Below are 22,612 nucleotides of genomic sequence, written 5' to 3'. Positions count from 1 at the left end.
AACAGTCAGGTAAGCATGATAGGAAACTGAGGAAAATTGGAGGGAATTGAGATACAGTAGGCCTGCTTATACTTTTCAGTAAATTTCTTTATTCTACTCTAATTGCAGTTGTGTACCCAATTATGCTCTTACAGTGCAATTTCAAATTAAATGGTGCATGTATAGTCCAACAAGTTTCACATGACTGTCCTTATCTGAACAGGGTTGTGAGTGAGTGCTTAATTCAAGATCTAGAGTTAAGGAACTGCCTATTTTAATATTTAGCAACCAGCTTCTGTGATACCAAACACTGTGATGGTATTGTCCATTGTACTCAATGCGTGTACCTACCAGGTGTACATGGCCAAGGGTGTTGCCTCACCAATTAACTTTAGATTTTGTGATGCAGTCAGAGTTGATAAATTTTGTGGACATTTTGTGCTAAGCTGGTCATTTGGTTGCTTATAGTTAAAGCCTTGGCCATCCACTTCAGTGTTGGAAGAATTATTAATTTCATTTCATTTAGTGCAGTCCATGCTGTGTCACATACCAGTAGAAGAGACATTATGGTCACATTGTCATTAACCTTCTTCTTTTTTGTAACGGTAACTATACAGTTAATAAATTGTGATTGCTTTCATACACTATGCACATACCTCAACTGCCATCAGTATAATATAATATTGTGTGAGTATGTGTGTGTGTGTGAGAGTATGTGTGTAAGAGTATGTGTGTATGTGTGTGTGTGTGTGTGTGTGTGTGTGTGTGTGTGTGTGTGTGTGTGTGTGTGTGTGTGTGTGTGTGTGTGTGTGTGTGTGTGTGTGTGTGTGTGTGTGTGTGTGTGTGTGTGTGTGTGTGTGTGTGCATGTGTGTGTGTACTTAGTTCATATGGATATATATCTTGTTTATACGAAACTATGACCTCATTCTGTCTGCTTGAATTGGAGTTTATTTAAAGGATTCAACTTGTTATATGATATAATAAGTTTGTTAATTATGCAGGTAAGCAACTGTTTGTGTATAAGTGTGTACAAGCATGCACTACTGACAACAAGCATTGGTATAACTTATTTACATCTTGTTCATATGAATGCCATGTACTTTTCATTTCATTCTTCAAAGATTTAATACAACATGTTTGTTGATTATGCAGAGCAATAGTTTGTGTTTAAGTATATACTGTATACATACACAACTGATGTTCATCTTGTTCATATGAATGCAGCATTCTGTCTTGTGTTTTTAGTTTCATTTTTCAAAGATTCGGTATAACATGTTTGTTGTCATGATATTGGCATTTCTTGTGCAGTGAAGTAGTCTAACTTGACAACATGTGGCTTTTCTGATAAATCATAATGTATTTAGTCACAATGAAGGAAGTACAGTGTATAATGGCTATTTATAAACATGCCCACAGACAACCTATGCACATGCATGCTTATTATTACACAAACATGTGATCCGTAACCATCATCATCAGTTATATTTCAATCACTATGCTTATTTATTTGGATTAGCTAGCTATGTGTCACAATCAGATGCATGTACATTTCACATTATTACAACTAATGTTCTCAATAAGTACATGCAATGTATGCAAATATATATTGATATTGAATATTCTGATAGTTTAATAACAAATGAACAATTTCAATTTAATGGTAATACTATATTTACAAAAAAAATTATGCTTCTCAACTTATTTCACTCTAGGACGCACTAATGGAATTGCTAAAATTTTACAACAAATGCTTATGAACTGATTTCATTAATATAAATGGACAAATACATTTTACGTACTGGACAAATAGATATCAGTAATAACTATCAACTTTTATTATCAGATGCTCAAGTGCACTTTAATGAATCTATGAGATTTAGCAACAATAATGCAATTGAAATTATTCAGTCAGCATCATCATTGCTATTGAAATTCTCAAGTAGTACATTATTAATATTTTGAAGATGACAATGTCGATCAGAGTTTTAACTTTTTGCACCCTGAATTATCTTTCTTGGTTCTGTTGGATAATGCCAACTTGACTTTTAGAAACATTGTAGTGTGTAATGAAATGATTAAAGTAATCAACACTTTTAATCATACCAACCCTTATTGTTTGTTTCAGTGCTATCTACCAGATGATAACAAACCTAAAGATTTTCATATCAATCTGTTCCTTGACTATAAAGACTCACATGATGCTAAATTTGTTTAAAAAGTTGACTCAATTAATAAATTAACGTCACAGTGTAATTGGACTAAAGATTTCAGCATTTCAAAATTCCGCTCCTTTTGCTGCACACAACAAAGTTGTTAATATAAGACTGAAGAATAACACTTTACAACACCAGTTAATGTTACACAGTACAGTTTGTTATAGCCCACAATTTTTCAAACATGATTGCAATTTTGACCAACTAGGTCCTATATATCCTGGACAGAATTTGACTGTGGATTTGTACCTCCCTTACAATGTTGAAAATATTGGGATATTGTACGTGTGCTGAAACACGTAGTGATAATATGCCAACCTTCATCTGAAATATTGGTGATTCTGATACTGTGAAACATGTGTTTCACTGCAATCAAACAAAAAAATAATGTACATTTTACTATCGCTGTAAATTTAGACCAATCCTAAATTAATTATAATGTCATTGACAATTATAACTTCTTTCAGCACAGCAAACTTGTTCACTTATTATGATACTTTCAATGTTAGCCTCCTCTCTTGTCCATTAGGATTTGCACTTAATAAAAGAATATGTGGCTGTGACACTCATCTTAGTAACTATACATCGGTGACTTTACAATTTGTTATCAAACGGTGAGACAAGTATCTAATATTTACTTTTCAGGAATTGAATGAGAAAATTCAACACATAGGTATAATATACGTATCAACAATTTGTCCTATTGCCAAAAAGCATAACAAGAATGAATTTACTAGATCCAGATGCTCATTGTCAGCCACATAGAACTGGTCTACTTTGCTCAGTGTGCAAAGAAAACTACAGTGTGGTGTTTGGATCAAGGCAGTGTTTAAAGTGCTCCTCTTAATTGGCACTTGTTTTATATTTTTCACTGGTTAGTTTTCTTTCTTAAGTGACAAGAGGAACTATTAATGGAATAATTTTCTATGCCAACATCATGTACATATTACAAGAAAGACTTATAACACCACTTTCTGTTTACATGTCTATTACTAATCTGAGATCATGTTTTGTGTTTATACAATGGAATGGATATGTATGCTAAAAAGTGGTTGCAGTTATAGTTTACCCTTTTTATTTGACGATGATAATGCTGTTCTTTACTATAGGTAGTCAATACTCCACCAAACTGTATCAGTTAACATTAACCAAGCACTACCAATACTAGCAACCTTGTTAATAGGGCTGGGCGGTATTGGAGTTTCGCTTCACGATATATCGTGCAGAAATATATCACGATATTACTATTTATCGCGGTTATTAAAGATGACTGCTATATTAGAGTAGCTGACTGCTTTATTAGGGTATCTCGATCCTAGCTGACTGTTCTATTAGAGCATCTCAATCTTTGTAAAAAAAAATTGACTAGCTAGTACTAGGTCCTTGTTTGCAGTAGTATCACGTGATTATTTGAGGTGCATTATAACAACCTTAAGGGCTTAATAAGCTGTCACAAACACTAAAAATCGTAATAATATCGATATCGTGATATTATCGTTTCACCGAAATCTACGCGATACAGATATCGTTTCATTGCAATACCGCGGTATTACTATAATACCGAGAAACCGCCCAGCCCTACTTGTTAATACTTAGTTTCATTAGCATGCTGCATGTCATTGCCACAATATTCTTTTATGCTAAAATAATTACTGTGCCAGACAATACTGTTACAATTGTTTGGGGTTGTGATGCAACTCTTCCACTATTTGGATGGAAGTATTTACTGTTATTTATTGTGTGCATTGCATTGTTTATTTTGCTGTTAACACTCAACGTGGTGCTACTATTCACCAAGTCACTGATGAGGTTTACCATAGTTACACGTTTTAAGTCATTGATAGATGCTTTTCAAGGAGGATCACTGAAGTTCAATATTCTTACTGATCAAAAGTGTCATGATCATGCTCATTGTTGTGGGTAGACTTTAAGCATCACACTAAGTTGTTACGATTCATTAACATATTGACAGTCTGTCAGCAGCTGGGGCTGTGCCCCCAGACTGCTGCTTCTGGTAACTCAATACTGCTGTTGGAACCCCCCTTAAAAAAATTCTGGGTATGCCCTTGTGCCTCAGTTGAATGATCTACAGAAGCAATAATAATAAGGCAGTGGTTACTGAACCAAAAGTCCGTTTAGTAAGCCGGACCCACAATTGAACCGACAGTAAAACTTAGACAAAAAGGGTCACTAAAATTAATGGAAAAGCACACACACACAAATCATAAAACTAAGCCTGAGCTCTAACCCTGGACTGCTGGAACTGTAAGCAGTGGGCTAACCACTGTGCTACTGCTGCCAGATACACATGTACACTACCCTTACTTTTCTACCTTACAAATATTACTCATGTAGTAGTCTCACTAGCTATTATGAAGAACGTAACCTAATAGTGAAGAAGAAACCAAGGCTGAACCTGACCCTAATCCTAACGCTAATGCTACTTTTGTGTACCCTAAAGTTGAATGCTCGGAAAAGCTACTAGATGTGTCAAACAAACCCCTCAAAGTTGTTGAACAGCATTCTTACCTTGGAATAATAATAATAGATCACCATCTTTCTTGGGGACCACAAGTTAATCATGTATGCAACAAGGCAACCAGACTAATTGGTTTTTTACAACGTAACTTAAGAAACTGTTCAAGTGCACTTAAAGAACTAAGCTATAAACAATTTATTTTACCTGTGCTGGAATATGCTGCTGCAATTTGGGAACCATACCACCTAAAGGACATAAATAAAATAGAAATGATACAACATAGAGCAGCTAGATTTGTCCTGAATTGACCATGGAGAAGGAATATGCGAGATAGTATAACTGAAATGCTAACATCATTAGAATGGCCACCACTCCAATTAAGGAGAAAATATGCAAGATTAACTCTATTATACAAGATTATCCACAACCTAACTGAAATACCTAACAGCTACTTACCAACATTATCACCTGTCACCATTACAAGATCTAATCATGAACAAAAATTCCTACACTATCATACATCAATAGACAACCATAAGTACTCATTTTTTTCCAAGAGCAATACCAGAATAGAATGGACTACCACAAGACATCATCAATCAACAAACTATTGACAGCTTCAAACAATTATTATACAATCACTTTTAATTTTAATGTACATTAGCACTTATGCCCCAGGCGGGCTCTGCTAATTAAACAATATAACAATATGATACGTGAAAATAAAAACCTTTTGGTTCAGTAACCACTTCCTAGTAATAAATTTGTTATAAAGATTTTCTAGCTACTTAGCTGTCCTTTACTATATGATCTCATGTTGCATTACTAGTTTAATACATGGATGATGGATCCTATACTTGATTTTAGGGCTGAAACAGATGTACGTATATACTGAATTATCCAGATATCCGGATAACAATTTACTATTTGGATAGTAATTTGAGGTAATCAGGATATTAGTTTCTAATAATTTAAAGCAATTCTTATGTTATTTTTCTTTGATATATAGCTTCCACATTTGACATTACTATCTAATCCAAAACAGCCAAGCTTTAAAAAAGAGAGTGCGGCCCTCAGAAAGGCTATGGTGAAAAAATATGTCAAACCCAAGGTGGCAGCCAAGAAATGGCTGTGATGGTAGGTTAATGGTAAAAATATTAATAACAACAATTCAGGTGAATTTGGTGCCGCTTGGTCTTGGCACAAAATTCACCTGAATTGTTGTTATTAAAATTTTTACCATTAACCTACCATCACAGCCATTTCTAGGCCGTCACCTTGGATTTCACATCTTTTTTCACAATAGCCTTTCTGAGGGCCGCACTCTTTTTTTTACAGTTTTGGATTAGATTTCACTTTGTTTTGTATTTGTATAACCCAAAGCCAGCCATAGGCAGGCTGTAGGGCTTTTTAACCTGTCATTTTTTCTTTACCACAGGAAGAAGAAAAGATGAAGCAGGATGGTTTCTTTGTAGCTGAATTCTCTACAAGGTGATCCATCTAGCTGATCTCTCTACCGGATGACTTGTTTGTAGCTGAATTCTCTACAGGGTGATTTGTTTGTAGCTGAACTCTCTACAAGGTAACTTCTTCTAGCTGATTCGATCTTTCTACAGAGCGATTTGTTTGTAGCTGATTTCTCTACAGGGTGATTTGTTTGGAGCTGAACTCTCTACATGGTAGTTTCTTTGTAGCTGAACTCTCTACAATGTAACTTCTTCTAGCTGAACCCTTTACAGGGTGACTTGTTTCTAGCTGATCTCTCTACAGGTGACTTGTTTCTAGCTGAACTCTCTACAGGTGATTTGTTTGCAGCTGAACTCCCCTACATGGTGGTTTTTTTTGTAGCTGAACTCTCTACAAGGTGACTTCTTCTAGCTGATCTCTCTACAGGATGACTTGTTTCTAACTGAACTCTCTACAGGGCGATCTGTTCATAGCGGGACTTTCTACTAGGTGATTTGTTTGCAGCTGAACTCTCTACATGATGGTTTCTTTGTAACTGAACTCTCTACAAGGTAACTTCTTCTAGCTGATCTCTCTACAGGGCAACTTGTTTGTAGCTGAATTCTCTACAGGGTGATTTTATTATTATTATTATTATTATTAGCACTTTACAGTGACCAGCACTGAAGGTCTGACAGCAACATGTGCTGCAGCCTTTTGAGCTGAACTCTCTACATGATGGTTTCTTTGTAGCTGAACTCTCTATTAGGTACCTTCTTCTAGTTGATATGACTATAGGGAGACTTGTTTTACCTTCTTCTAGCTGATCTGAATACAGGGTGACTTGTTTGTAGCTGAATTCCCTACAGAATAACTTGCAATGTAATATAATTGAATAAATTATAAACGCAGCTGAATGCTTTATTAGGGTTACTGTTCTATTAGAGTATCTCGATCTCGCATTTGCTACACGCAGTTGCCTTTCGAATCATAACTCAGTGGTTTGTAATCCGATTCTTCTGTACTACTGCAAGGACTTTCTATGATGATTATTTCAGCTACATACTGATTTTCAACTCGTTGCTCTAAGTGGTGTGCCTGAAAACTAATAGTTTTTTTATTCATAAAAATCGATCGCGTAATTTTGACACAGGTTGGGTTTTGTGGGTGGGGACTATTCTACGGAACGGAACGGAACGGAACGGAACGGAATGATGGACTAAACCACGGAACGGAACGCTTTCTCAAATTGAAGCTTGCAACTTACCATTGCTGAAACTTCCCTTATAAGTTAGCAGTGGCATCTCCAGTGGGTGATTAAACATAAGACAAAAAGAATTAGCGGATCGATTGTGGGTTTTTGTTGGTTGTCATTAGTAACGAAGTATTATTGTGGGATGAGCTGTATCAGTGATGTTCGCGTGTCCATACGGAAGGGAACTTTATGTGAGCTGTTTTTCTTATTTAGACTTTAGAAAACAGTCTGGGCCGGTCTTTCAAGTCATAAGTCAGTGTATAAATAAAGCAAGCAGGAAGATACTGGTAACAGGAAAGAGCCAGCTGAATTAAAACTTGAAGAATTTTGTGCAGTGTGTGAGGAGCAAATATTTTGGCAGACCGCAAGGAGGGTATATTCTGCAAACATCACTGAAGTGTATGCATGGAGTTATTTATATATTAACAGCTGGTGCAGTGGACTAATGCTGTATTCAATAGTGAGCTGATTTTATCTGTTGCACAATTCAAGGATGTGTCTGACTGCTAGCCTTGAATCAGGCTAAATGCCAAAACTCCAAGATCAGCCAAATCTCTATTATAAGCCGCATGTGAAACCATGCCCGTAGCCACCAGGCAAACATGATTTGGACCAGGATGTGTGTGTAATTTCAATGTATCTAGTCAGACCTGAAATGGAGCACACATTAATTACATACCACCTAAGAATCCTAGGATTTCTTAAGTGTAACATTTCACATGCTTCGTCTATTTTCAAGTGATTCCCAGTCCAGCTGGTCCATGAAATTACAATGGGATCACATGTATTTGTTACAGTGCGGGCTGTCCTGTGTTGGATCTACTCTAGAGTTGAAATTTCAAGGTAGACTCACTGCCAATGTACCGACACTAGTACTGTTGTAGCATGTTTAAGTGGAGGACTAATGAAATAGTAATGCTAGATTATTTATGTATACAAATGTTTCATAATGAAATTGATATCCCATTTTGATTTGTACTTCCACTTTGCAACATATTCAAGAACAAGAAGCTACCACACTTAATCTCCAACCACTGTCATTAATTAACCAAGATCTCACTAGTCTGTAATTCACCTTACTGTAGTGATTTTATTGATTCATCTGTATGTTTTCTTTATTTTCCTTTGAAGTTGTACCAAGAGTTCATAAATAAGGTGGAGAGTGTCTAACTTGAATGCATTCACCAAACACCCTGCTTAAAGTAACACCTCGGCCTTATTTCAGAACAAAGGCTTTACCTTCTTCAGCAACACTAATCAACAGTTTTCTACCCCCCAGTAAAGGTGTTGATTTGACGAAAGGTGAACTTTACGCAGGGTGTTTGTACAGGCCATACTGAGAGTTAGACACTCTCCCCCATACAAATCAGTATTACGAACTCTTGGTTGTACAGTATAGGTAAACAAAGATAAGTTTCTCTCCCATCTTATTCTAGGATTTCTATTGACAAGGAAAATTCAATTATTTGTATACAGGCTCAAAATTGAGAAAATATAAAGAAAGTGAATTAATATTATACAGTCAGTTTGCTTTTGGATATTTAATGTCTCCAACCACAACAAAAATTCGATGAATCCATGCATCTCATCACTGGTCGTCTGAACATTCTGAAAGTGATACCTCACTCAATCAACCATATATTCTGTTTATTAGACTGAATAAAGTCATGATTACCTAAACAATCACTTAATTAATGTTTTATAATTATCCTATTCCATTTTCCTGGAGGTTCCACTGATAAAATGCAATTTCAGCAATGATAGCAGCTAGCCAAGCTGCAAGTTGATTCAGAAAGCATTCCATTCTGTAAAATAGACCCCATCCAGAATTCAACTCAGTACTCAGGCTGAGATATCTGACAATAGTCCACTACTCTGTTAATGAATCATTGATGTTCACACAATATAGCCTCTTTGAGGTATCTGAATGTTTGCTCCTCACACACTGCACAAAATTCCTTTAGATTCTGCTTAGACTGAGTTGATTCAGCTTGTCACCATACTTGTTTCCTTTGTAGTGTAGCTATACACATACTGATTTATGCCGATTAGAAAGGCTGGGCCTCAGACTGTACATTCTAAAGTCAAGTAAGTAAAAATAACTCACATACTAGTAAAAGTAAGTCATGCATTAAGTTCTCTACTTGATATATCCGAAGATGAACACACTGAGTCAGCTATTCCCACAATTAGTACTTCGTTACTAATGACAACCAACAAGAACCCACAATCGATCCTTAAATTCATTTTATCTTTCTTGGGGTATGTTTGATTACCTGCTGGAAGTGCCACTGATAACTTGTACAGCAATGGTAAGCTGCAAGCTTCAATCTGAGAAAGCATTCCGTTCCGCAGTTTAGTCCATCATTCCGTTCCGTTCCGTAGAATAGACCCCACCGGTTTTGTGTCATATCTCCATGGTCTTTATCCCGATTCCTTTCAAACCACAAAAAGGCACTCCTACGATGGTTGCTCCATCTACATATCAATGTTCAACTGATTCCTCCAAGGGGTTTACCCTGTAGGCGTGACAGACATTCGACCTTATTTTACGCAAATAATCGGTCATAACTCCGTGAATGTTCATCGGATTCCTACCAAAGCTGGTACGGAGATCCGCCTTAATGAGCCCTTTAAGTGTGCCAAAGTTCAGCCAGATCTGAGCACGCATTTGTGTTTTATGGCGGATTTCGCGAAGTGTGCGAAATGAAGATGAAGAAGAAAAAAAACCCGAAGAAATTAAAACGAAATTTTGTTCGCTCGTATCCCGGAAATGGCTTGAGCGATTGTCTTCCAATTTGGTATGTAGACTCCCCTAACTGGCCGGCACTTCTCTAGCAAATTTGGTTCCAATCGGATTAGGGATCACAGAGCTACATAGGTGTGAAAATTGCATTTTCTTTCTTCCTATTAATATACTCACGGTGTGGCGCGCCGGCTTCTTGGGCCGCACAACACACTACCGTGTGTCTTGATACAAACTTAGTTTTCAAATAAACTTTACTGCAAAAATTTAAATTTCGTTAGCTTATTATTAAAAGTAGGCATTCCATCCGATTTTTAAATTTTGGAAAAATGGACTTTTTATATGCTCAATAGATAGAGCATTGATTGCTGATCTCAGAAATATATAGTTTGTTGGGTTGGAATTAGTTACTTTGGCATGCACAGTGCTTAAAAACTGAAAAAAGGTACATTTTTTCTCCAGGGCTCCCCATACATTTTAAAGGGAAAAATGGCACAATTGAATCAGGAAGCCATCTAGCAATCTGGACTGTCTTGAAACTGCAGTTGCTTCTAGCTGCAAGTTTGTACATGTAATGAGAGTAACTTCAGATCTTATCGGATCTCAGTGATCTTTGTATGCTTTGTGGTGAGCTAATATGTTTCACCTACTGCACACTTCTCAATACAGTGGTGCATACCCATAGGCAAGTGACTATCTCAAGTAAGTAAAAACATCAAGTATAAAGGTAAACAACTGAAGTGGAGGTGCCACAATGATGGACATGACTAAAACACGGAACGGACTGGGAAAACGGACTCACAAACGGACTGGAAAGAACTCCCCTGAAAACGTTTTTTTTGCCATAGAAACTCACTAAATCACTGCTACAAAGAATATAACACGTAACAACAGCCTTAAACAAACCTCTAAACGTGTGCTCGAGCCACCATTACTACCCTGAGATAATTTACAAAGCGCCAGTCTGCCAGTTTGAGCGCCTGTGACAGCGAAGTTGTCGGTTAGTTACAGTTTAAGCAAACAAAGTAACACAGACTGTATTTGTAGTAGCCAGTTTCTTGCCAGCTGATTAAATACAACGTGGCCGCCACGAAGCCTAACTGTCACGAGCTGTCACCTGTAAAACTGAAGATCAGCCGTCAAACTAATTGCAGCAATTAACCAGACCATGAATTCCAAGTAACATAGCGTCTTAACAGGCTTGTGTCTTGTCTTGTTTACACATGCGAAACGAAAGTGCGCTTTTAATTAAACACAAAATGAATTTAATTTCAGACTATCTTTAAGCGCAGGTCTTAATATCGGCTTGAGCAAACTTCGACATCGTGTTCAGAGCAATTCAGAGGTTTGTTTCAGGTCGTTGTTGCGTGTTATATTTTTTCTAGCACCTATACAGTGAATTTCTATGGCCAAAAAACGTTTTCAGGCAAGTTCTTTCCAGTCCGTTTGCTAGTCCGTTTTCCCAGTCCGTTCCGTGTTTTAGTCATGTCCCACAAGGACGCAACAATACCTAAGGTGGAGTTGTGGTTTCAATTACGGCATTGTTATGCCGACTTTGAAGTGGTTTGTATTTTTGAGCTGATGACACAGCCATCAGAAAATTGCTCTGGAGCTGAAAATCGCTAACCCGAGCGAAGTAACTACGCACTTTAAAGTAAGCACCAGTGACTACCTTCCACCCGACAGTACGTTTTTAAAAGTTTTAAAGTATTCTACATATATTACAAGGCATGAAAAGATTACAAAACAACACAAAACTTACCTATATGTAACGCGCACGACAAAACTAAGATTTTCATGATGATCAACGTGTGGACAAACCCCATAGCGATTTTCATCTTCATTGGAGCTCGCACTACGGGGCAATCTCAAGTTAAACGCGAGTTATTATTTTGTGCCAGGGTTCTATTGGTGAATATACGGAGAATTTTTTTATTTAAAAATCTCGGATACTGGAATGCCTATTAAAAGTGTTCAAACACAGTATATATACTGTTGGCAGCACAATGCAGCATATAATCACACAAGCATATAATATGTATCTAATCCAAAACAGCCAAGCTGTAAAAAAACAGTGCGGCCCTCAAAAAGGCTATGGTGAAAAAAGATGTGAAATCCAAGGTGGTGGCCAAGAAATGGCTGTGATGGTAGGTTAATGGTAAAAATTTTAATAACGACAATTCAGGTGAATTTTTGTGCCGATTGGTCTTGGCAAAAAATTCACCTAAATTGCCGTTATTAAAATTTTTACCATTAACCTACCATCACAGCCATTTCTTGGCCGCCACCTTGGATTTCACATCTTTTTTCACCATAGCCTTTTTGAGGGCCGCACTGTTTTTTTACAGCTTGGCTGTTTTGGATTAGATTTCATTTCTTTTTGTATTTGTATATCACAAACTCTGGGACTTTTTTAACCTGTCTTTTTTTTCTTTACCACAGGAAGAAGAAAAGATGAAGCAGATGTACTTTAAATATTTCTGATTTATCAGTAAATGTACAAATTATATATATAATACATATAATTTATTACAGAACTCTCCATGGTGGTTTCTTTGTAACTGAACACTCTACAAGGTGACTTCTTCTTGATGCCCTCTCTACAGGGTGAATTGTTAGTAGCTGAATAATCTACAAGGTAACGTCTTCTAGCTGATCTCTCTACAGGGTGATTTGTTTGTAGCTGAACTCTCTACAAGGTAACTTCTTCTAACTAATCTTTCTACAGGGCAATTTGTTTGTGGCTGAATTTTCTACAGGGTGATTTCTTTGAAGCTGAACTCTCTACAAGGTAACTTCTTCTAGCTGATCTTTTTACAGGGAGATTTGTTTGTAGCTGAACTCTCTACAGGTGATTTGTTTGCAGCTGAACTCTCTACATGATGGTTCTTTGTAGCTGAACTCTCTACAAGGTGACTTCTTCTAGCTGATCTTTCTACAGGCAGATTTGTTTGCAGCTGAACTCTCTACATGATGGTTTCTTTGTAACTGCACTAGTTTGTAGCTGAACTCTCTACATTATGATTTCTTTGTAACTGAACTCTCTACAAGGTGGCTCCTTCTAGCTGATCTTTCTATAGGGTGATTTGTTTGTAGCTGAACTCTCTACAAAGAAACTTCTTCTAGCTGATCTCTCTACAGGGAGATTTGTTTGTAGCTGAACTCTCTACAGGTGATTTGTTTGCAGCTGAACTCTCTACATGATGGTTTCTTTGCAGCTGAACTCTCTACAAGATAACTTCTTCTAGCTGATCTCTATAGGGAGATTTGTTTGTAGCTGAATTCTCTACATGATGGTTTCTTTGTAACTGAACTCTCCACAAAGTAACTTCTTCTAGCTGATTTCTCTACAGGGAGATTTGTTTGTAGCTGAACTCTCTACAGGTGATTTGTTTGCAGCTGAACTCTCTACATGATGGTTTCTTTGCAGCTGAACTCTCTACAAGATAACTTCTTCTAGCTGATCTCTATAGGGAGATTTGTTTGCAGCTGAATTCTCTACATGATGGTTTCTTTGTAACTGAACTCTCCACAAAGTAACTTCTTCTAGCTGATCTTTCTACAGGGTGATTTGTTTGTAGCTGAACTCTCTACAAGGAAACTTCTTCTAGCTGATCTCTATAGGGAGATTTGTTTGCAGCTGAATTCTCTACATGATGGTTTCTTTGTAACTGAACTCTCCACAAAGTAACTTCTTCTAGCTGATCTTTCTACAGGGTGATTTGTTTGTAGCTGAACTCTCTACAAGGAAACTTCTTCTAGCTGATCTCTCTACAGGGAGATTTGTTTGTAGCTGAACTCTCTACAGGTGATTTGTTTGCAGCTGAACTCTCTACATGATGGTTTCTTTGTAGCAGAACTCTCTACAAGATAACTTCTTCTAGCTGATCTCTATAGGGAGATTTGTTTGCAGCTGAATTCTCTACATGATGGTTTCTTTGTAACTGAACTCTCCACAAAGTAACTTCTTCTAGCTGATCTTTCTACAGGGTGATTTGTTTGTAGCTGAACTCTCTACAAGGAAACTTCTTCTAGCTGATCTCTCTACAGGGAGATTTGTTTGTAGCTGAACTCTCTACAGGTGATTTGTTTGCAGCTGAACTCTCTACATGATGGTTTCTTTGTAGCAGAACTCTCTACAAGGTAACCGATGTCTGTACAAGGTCACTAGTTTGTAGCTGAACTCTCTATATGGTGGTTTCTTTGTAATTGAACTCTCTACAAGGTGACTTCTTCTAGCTGATATTTCTACAGGGTGATTTGTTTGTAGCTGAACTCTCTACAAGGAAACTTCTTCTAACTGATCTCTCTACAGGGAGATTTGTTTGTAGCTGAACTCTCTACACGTGATTTGTTTGCAGCTGAACTCTCTACAGAGGTATGTTCCTGAACCATTATTGGCAGGTTTCAAAAAGTAGGTTTACTAAAACCTGCCAAAGATGGCTTGTGAACATACCTGGAGCGAGGCTCTACATGATGGTTTCTTTGTAGCTAAACTCTGTACAAGGTAATTTATTTTAGCTGATGTCTCTACAAGGTCACTAATTTGTAGCTGAACTCTCTACAAAGTGACTCCTTCTAGCTGATCTCTCTACAGGGAGATTTGTTTGTAACTGAACTCTCTACAGGTGATTTGTTTGCAGCTGAACTCTCTACATGATGGTTTCTTTGTAGCTGAACTCTCTACAAGATAACTTCTTCTAGCTGATCTCTTTACAGGGTGAATTGTTTGTAGCTGAACGATCTACAAGGTAACTTCTTCTAACTGATCTCTCTACAGGGAGATTTGTTTGTAGCTGAACGCTCTATAGGTGATTTGTTTGCAGCTGAACTCTCTACAACATGGTTTCTTTGTAGCTGAACTCTCCACAAGGTAACTTCTTCTAGCTGATCTTTCTACAGGGTGAATTGTTTGTAGCTGAACGATCTACAAGGTAACTTCTTCTAACTGATCTCTCTACAGGGAGATTTGTTTGTAGCTGAACGCTCTATAGGTGATTTGTTTGCAGCTGAACTCTCTACAACATGGTTTCTTTGTAGCTGAACTCTCCACAAGGTAACTTCTTCTAGCTGATCTTTCTACAGGGTGATTTGTTTGTAGCTGAACTCTCTACAAGGAAACTTCTTCTAGCTAATCTCTCTACAGGGAGATTTATTTGTAGCTGAACTCTCTACAGGTGATTTGTTTGCAGCTGAACTCTCTACATGGTGGTTTCTTTGTAGCTGAACTCCCTACAAGGTAATTTCTTTTAGCTGATGTCTCTACAAGGTCACTAGTTTGTAGCTGAATTCTCTACTTGATGATTTCTTTGTAACTGAACTCTCTACAAGGTGACTCCTTCTAGCTGATCTTTCTACAGGGTGATTTGTTTGTAGCTGAACTCTCTACAGGTGTTTTGTTTGCAGCTGAACTCTCTACATGATGGTTTCTTTGTAGCTGAACTCTCTACAAGGTAATTTCTTCTAGCTGATCTTTCTACAAGGTGATTTGTTTGTAGCTGAACTCTCTACAAGGAAACTTCGTCTAGCTGATCTCTCTACAGGGAGATTTACTTGTAGCTGAACTCTCTACATGTGATTTGTTTGCAGCTGAACTCTCTACATGATAGTTTCTCTGTAGCTGAACTCTCTACAAGGTAACTTCTTTTAGCTGATGTCTCTACAAGGTCACTAGTTTGTAGCTGAACTTTCTACATGATGGTTTCTTTGTAACTGAACTCTCTGAAAGGTTACTTCTTCTAGCTGATCTCTCTACAGGGTGATTTGTTTGTAGCTGAACTCTCTACAAGGTAACTTCTTCTATTGATCTCTCTACAGGGCGATTTGTTTGTAGTTGAACTCTCTACATGGTAGTTTCTTTGTAGCTGAACTCTACAATGTGATTTCTTCTAGCTGAACTATCCCTTTCCATAGTTGCATGAACTCCCTATAAGGTAACTTTTTCTAGCTGATCTCTCTACAGGGTGAATTGTTTGTAGCTGATCTCTCTACAGGGTGACTTGTTTCTAGCTGATCTCTATACAGGTTGCTTGTTTCTAGCTGATCTCTTGAATTCTCTTCAGGGTGACTGCTCTATTAGGATGACTGCTCTATTAGAGTATCTCGATCTCGCACTTACTGCACCAAGTTGGATTTCGTGTTATAACTCCGTGGCTTTAAGTCTGATTCTTCTACACCATTGAAGAGCCTTTCTAAGGTGATTACTCCATCTGTACAGCGATTTTCAAAGCATTACCCCTAACGGTTTATCTGGTAGGCGTGGCAAGTAGTCGTTTTTTATTAGCTAATCTCGATTGCGTAATTGTTACACACTGTTGGTTTTTTCGTTGTATCTTCCTGGTTTTTAGCTCGATTTCTTTCAAACTACAAAAGGTTTGAGGTTCAATAGTTAACCTATTCACCCACCGATTTTCAGCTTCTTCCCATACGCGGTTTACCCTGTAGGCGTGACAACATATTGGTGTTATTTTTCGTGAATAATCGATCATAACTCTTTACCTGTTTATCGTATCCTAGCAAAAGTTGGTACAGAGATGCGCCTTTATACCCCCCTTCTGTGTGCCAAATTTCAAGGCAATCGGATATGGCGTTCGCGTTTTATAGCAGTTTTTGTAAGTGTGCGAAAAGAGGAAGAAAAATAAGAAGAAAAAAAACACGAAGAAACTAAGCCAATTTTTGAAGTTGAATATCTCGGGAACGTGTGAAGCGATTTCGCTCTAAGTTGGAATGTGGAGTACTGAAGGTAGAGGGAGTGTCCACAGCAAAAATCGTCTTGTTTCATCAAGGCAGCACAGAGCTACGGAGATGCGAAAATTGCGTTTTCTTTCTTCCTGTCAATATACTACGAGTGTTGCGCGCCGGCTTCTTGGGCCGCACGACATACTACCGTGTGTCTTGATCTATGTATGTGCCTTTTATACTTGCAATCATCATTACACGTGCATTGCTGATATTAGTTATACATGTCCATGATATAGCTACAGTAATTTTTTCATACGTGTTTATGGTGCAATTAACACACACAAATCACATATTATACATAGTACTATCTCATAGTCGATAATGTTCAATCTTCACCTATTAATGGATCTCGAAAGTTAGCAAAATTAAATGCAACTTCTGGAATTTCTGTACACAAGTTTTCAACGTGAGCTTTTCTTTGCCTTTTTTGGTAGCAATATTGCACTATGCAATTGCTTATGTTTGTTGCAGATTTTACTAGTCTGGTACAATGGATGGCAATAATGAAGACAAACACATGATAAGCTACAATGACCAGACAGTGAAGACATGACGGACCAACCATCACATTTATCATGATAATGTTCAATGTTTCATTTTTGTTGAATATAAGGAATATACACAGTGTAATGAAGTTGTATAAAAGTAATGACTCCTGAACATTTACTATTTTGCTCTTGTTTGGTTGAATGTACCCATGAATGATAGCCACAGTTACAATTATAATACAACTTACTGCAAGACTGATGGCTTTTTCCAAAACAGAAAGAAATGCAATGATATTTCTGATCAATAGTTGTATACCAACCCAGTATTAATATTGACTTTTGAATGGTCCTTGAAACGTATCTATTAATGGCTTGAATCGATGTATTATTTTGAATCTCATCAGTGGTTTAGTAAACAACATTATGGTATTAAACATCAGCATGAACAGAAAAAATAATAAGCATATACTAATCAAAAGTGAAAACTTCCATCCAAATAGTGGAATAGTTGGATCAAGCAACCAAAGATTCTTGGAACTGTGACTTGGTATAGTAGTGATGGTAGTGTACAAAGATGTACTAGCTATGACATACAGCATGCTAGTGTAGGTAAACACAAACAAAGTTGCTAGTACTGGTAGTGCTCTGTTAAATGTTAACCGATGCAATTTGGTAGAGTAACGACTACCTAGTATTAATGAAGTAGCAATCAATATAAAATATAGTGGGTATGTGATTGCAATGAACTGTCTAGCATACATATCCATTCCATCATACAAACATCTTTCAACATATGTCTCAATATTAGCAATGTAAATATAAGCCAGTAAAGGTGATACCAGTCTGTCTGGTAAATGCATAGCAGAACTACTTAGCCTAACAATGTTAACATAGAAAATAAAACTATTAATTGGTCCATTTGTCACAGTTAAGTTGAAATGAAAAAGAAGGAAGATTAAAAGCAAGCCAGTGATTCAGAATATGAAGTAGAGTAAGTACAATAGGTGAACATTTGAACATTTCTTACAATGGTTGGACTTGAACACTACACTGTACCCTTCTGCACATTGTGAGCACAGCAAACCAGTTCTGTGAGGCTGGCATTGATCATCTGGATGATGTAAATTAATCCATGTTGTACCTTGTAGGCAATAGTAGGTGGGACAATCAGTGGACACCATGTACTGTTTGGTTGAGTTAATACCCAATATATAAACATTGGAATGTCTTCTCACTGTTTGACTACTTATCATACACTCATCAATGTATTTTCTAGGATCAGGATCACAGTCACAAATTCCATGTTGTAATGTAAATCCTAATGGACATGGCAGAAGGTGGACATAAAATGCTTCATAAAAGATAAACAAGTTTGGTTGAGCTGTTAGGAATAGCTCACAAGCTGCTGGTTGTGCTGAGGCTATGGCAAAATCCAAACTGTTTCTTTCCTTGTAATGAAATACATGTTTTGCACTTTTGTGGTCATTTATGATACAAGCTGATTGTGGCAAATTATCATTGTATGTATCAATGTACAAGATACCAATTTCTTCATTGTAGTAAGGTAGACATAAATCCACAGTCAAATTTTCACCAGGATATACAGGACCTAATTGATCAACACTACAGTTGTAATGTGATGTTGATGGACAATAACAGACTGTGGTGTGAGTACCTAATTGATAGGATGTAGCATTCTTGTATCCAAAGTCAATGATTTCACTATTTACAACTGATGGGTTCATGTTCTGAAATGCTGCTCCAAAAGCCCATTTGCAATGTGATGTTAACTGGAAGACAGTGTCCAAGATTAACTTAACATCAGCATCATTATGCAACATGCTAATCTGAAAATCATTGTATCCATTATGTATTGGTGAGTAGTACTGAAATATACAGTAAGGGTAAGGTTGATTATTTCTAATGGGAACATGTATTAGTTGATCAAATGCTGCGTTGTTGGAGAATGTTACATTGGCTCTGCCTGTCAGCATTAAATAACACAGTTTACAGTTTAGAGAAATTAATTGTTTACATGTGTTATTATCAAACACTGTGGAGTTTGAGAAGTGTAACATTGAGGAAGATAAATACACTATTTCATTTGCAGTATTGTTAATAAATTTGGTGATTCCATTAAAGTAAAGCTGTCCATTTGTTAGTGATATTAATCTGGTATGTTGACTGTTAGCTTCTGCGATGTAGTAGTCTTCGGTAGAAACCACCACATGTACAGATGACTGATTGTGAGTCAGGGGATCAGGTGCTACCACTTGCAACAAAGCTAACTGATTTCCATAAAATATAACATCATTGAAAGTAATGCTGATTGTGTGATCATAAGTTAAATTTAACTGGTGATTTTTCAAAGACACCTGAAACTTTAGAACAGATGCGTTAGCAATGTCTTCCAAGTAATCAGAATACCTGTTGTGTGAAAATACAATTTCATGGAAAGTAACATCAAGTCTTGAGTGGTCTTTAGTCACTCCAATGTAAGACAGGATGTACTGGAAACTGATGAGTTGGTGTGCACTGTTTTGAATAAAGCTACATTGATTAATGTTGATGTGACTGTGTAATGCAGATAAAATTAAAGTTGTGCCATTCAGTATAGAAAAATTGGAATTTTTTATGTTCAACTGTATGTTGTGTTTGTATAATTCCAGCTCAAGAATTTGCATATCTGAATTTACCTCTACGATAATCTTGTTTATTTCCGTAAAGTCACCATTCAAATTTCTATAACTCCACTTTGCTCCATAACTACACATGTCAAGAGTCACATTATCTCTGCCCATTATTACTGTGACATTTTCAAGACTGTTGTTTCCTATCACACTATGGGCTGATATTCCATATCCCACTAGGTTGTGAATATAAACATTTACTATTTTCAAATTAGTACAGCATTGAAACAAAAGTGTTGCCCATTGAATTTCTTGTGTGTTGTTGTTTTTGTGGTTAGAAAGCAAACTACCACAGCTTTGAAATTTTAGATCCTTTACTAGAAGATTAGCCACATTGTAGAAATATACGGAATGTTCTGGTAAACATTTGATGACATTTACAGGTAAGGCAGGGTCACTGGTATTTGGTGTACCAATGAGGGAAAAGTTACTGACATTTTGAACTATTAAATCACCATGAACATGGTGGTATTCTCCTTCAGCAAAGTAAAATATTGTATTCGAGATGAAGTACAAATGACTTTTCTCAACAAAATACTTTAACTGATGACATGATGGCTGCACACATAACATGTCATCAGACTGAACACTGTAAACATGATGAGCACCAATTCCAGTGGTTGCCAACTTTAGTGCTCCAGAAATTGTCAGTACAATGTTAAGAATAACTATATGAATACACAAAATAAGTATCAGCTTTTAATAATGTACGTAGGTATTGCTACATAATGCACATATCGCTCCGTAAAGTTAACACATATTGTATCATTTTGTATGTCCTTTGACACCAGAACTATATATACAGTATAACAGTCACACTATTTGTATTGCAAGTACTTAGTTACTGTGGGAGCAAGTGTCCATGTGATACTAGTTTTGTCTACAAAATTAACTATTACAATAGATTCCTAATTTGGAATTGAACATTAGTTTCATGGCATACAACAAACTAGAGCTACATGTGGCCATGTCGATACTTTTAATCACTGACAGTGCCTAGTACATATATGTACCTTGCACTACCATCATAGATACATAACTACCATCTAAAGAACAATGCAGTCTGATTCATCTGAGCAAAATCTAAGTACCAAGTTCCTATATAATTTTCAAGCAACTGTGCCATTATTTATACTACTGCTTGTTCAATAGATAATGAAAGTGCAAAAAATCTGACTATAGTGTATGCAGTATGCATATGCAGACCCATCACACATGGTAAAACATCCTTCTGCTATAAGTGCTATTATGTTGCTATACATACATGCACCCTAATGAAAACGCAACCAAATGAAATGAGGACATGTAGCTAGTTATGGGTGCACATGTTGCAACAGACCATTAAAATGTATATAACTATCACAAAGAATATAGATCACATCAGCAACATTATAGACATTTAATCAGCTTCAACTAGAAAACAGTATAACCTGAGTGTTTAAAATTTAAAATGATCACAGTAGCAATTACACCCCTGTTATAAAACTAAATGACAATCAGAGCCTAACTGATAAAGCTTATATTGTTATATATGAGTGTGTAGCTAAGGTTGCTGAGGAAGCTTAAGTAAGTCATTGTCTATAGCTAGGGTCCGCAACACGAAAAATCGATATCCTCCAATCAACTACCTAACTATTGTCATGTGTTAGGCTAAGTGTAACTTGAATAACACCAGCGTGGCAGCCAAGTTTGTCACTTTCTTCTGGTAGAAAACGATACAAATGTCTTAAAATCACGTGATTTTTCGTTGCAGCAGTTCGTAGGGCTCTTCGTATGCCACGATAATCACTCTCAACAATGTTCAAGTGGTCTATCATCAACTCAAAGTATTGGTGGGATTTTATTGGTCAGTTTCCGGTTGCATCACGATCTGTGCAGCTTTTTGGCGACAGACAAAATGTTTCTTGCTCTGGAGCACAGGACAAGCAGAGCAGCAACTGCGCCGTGGGTCAGCAATGACCAGTACTAGGTAAAGTACCTGCATGCGGAGTATGGTTATAATTGAAGCTTGTTAACCATCTGGCTGAGCCATCTATATGCTGAAATTCGGCCAAAATGACGCGATTTTTTGTAAACAAATACCAGAATGGTTGATACATCAGTGAGACAGTCTCCAACAGCAAGGATACGAAGCTTACAAACACCTAACAATACGGCTATCTCGCCCAGTAAACGCATAGAGCAATCCAAAAACCTACTGGATCAACACTTCTCCTCACAAATGTTTACTATCGATCATGACTGGTAGCTAATTTAAATTTTGTTTGATTTTATTTTGCTAGCTATAGAATAGGATCATATACAGGCATTGCCTATGTATCCTATAATTTTCATCTTCTTCAATGCATGAAATAGGCACTCACGTGATTGAAATTCAAATCGCGGATATACCCATGAAATCGCTTTCATTTCTGAATAGGAACCATACAGTGTGCTCCTTTTGTAAATATTTGTGTTAATTGTTCACTCAAGCGTGGTCTGGGCCAGTGAAGGTGTGTTTTGTGCTGTGATGGCATCATAGGGAGAGTCTCAGACTACTGGGCTAATCGAGATGTTGAACCTAATGCACACAAA

The sequence above is a fragment of the Dysidea avara genome, chromosome 6, assembly GCF_963678975.1.
Source record: "Dysidea avara chromosome 6, odDysAvar1.4, whole genome shotgun sequence".
NCBI lineage: Eukaryota > Metazoa > Porifera > Demospongiae > Dictyoceratida > Dysideidae > Dysidea > Dysidea avara.
Note: the sequence above shows the minus strand (reverse complement) of the source record.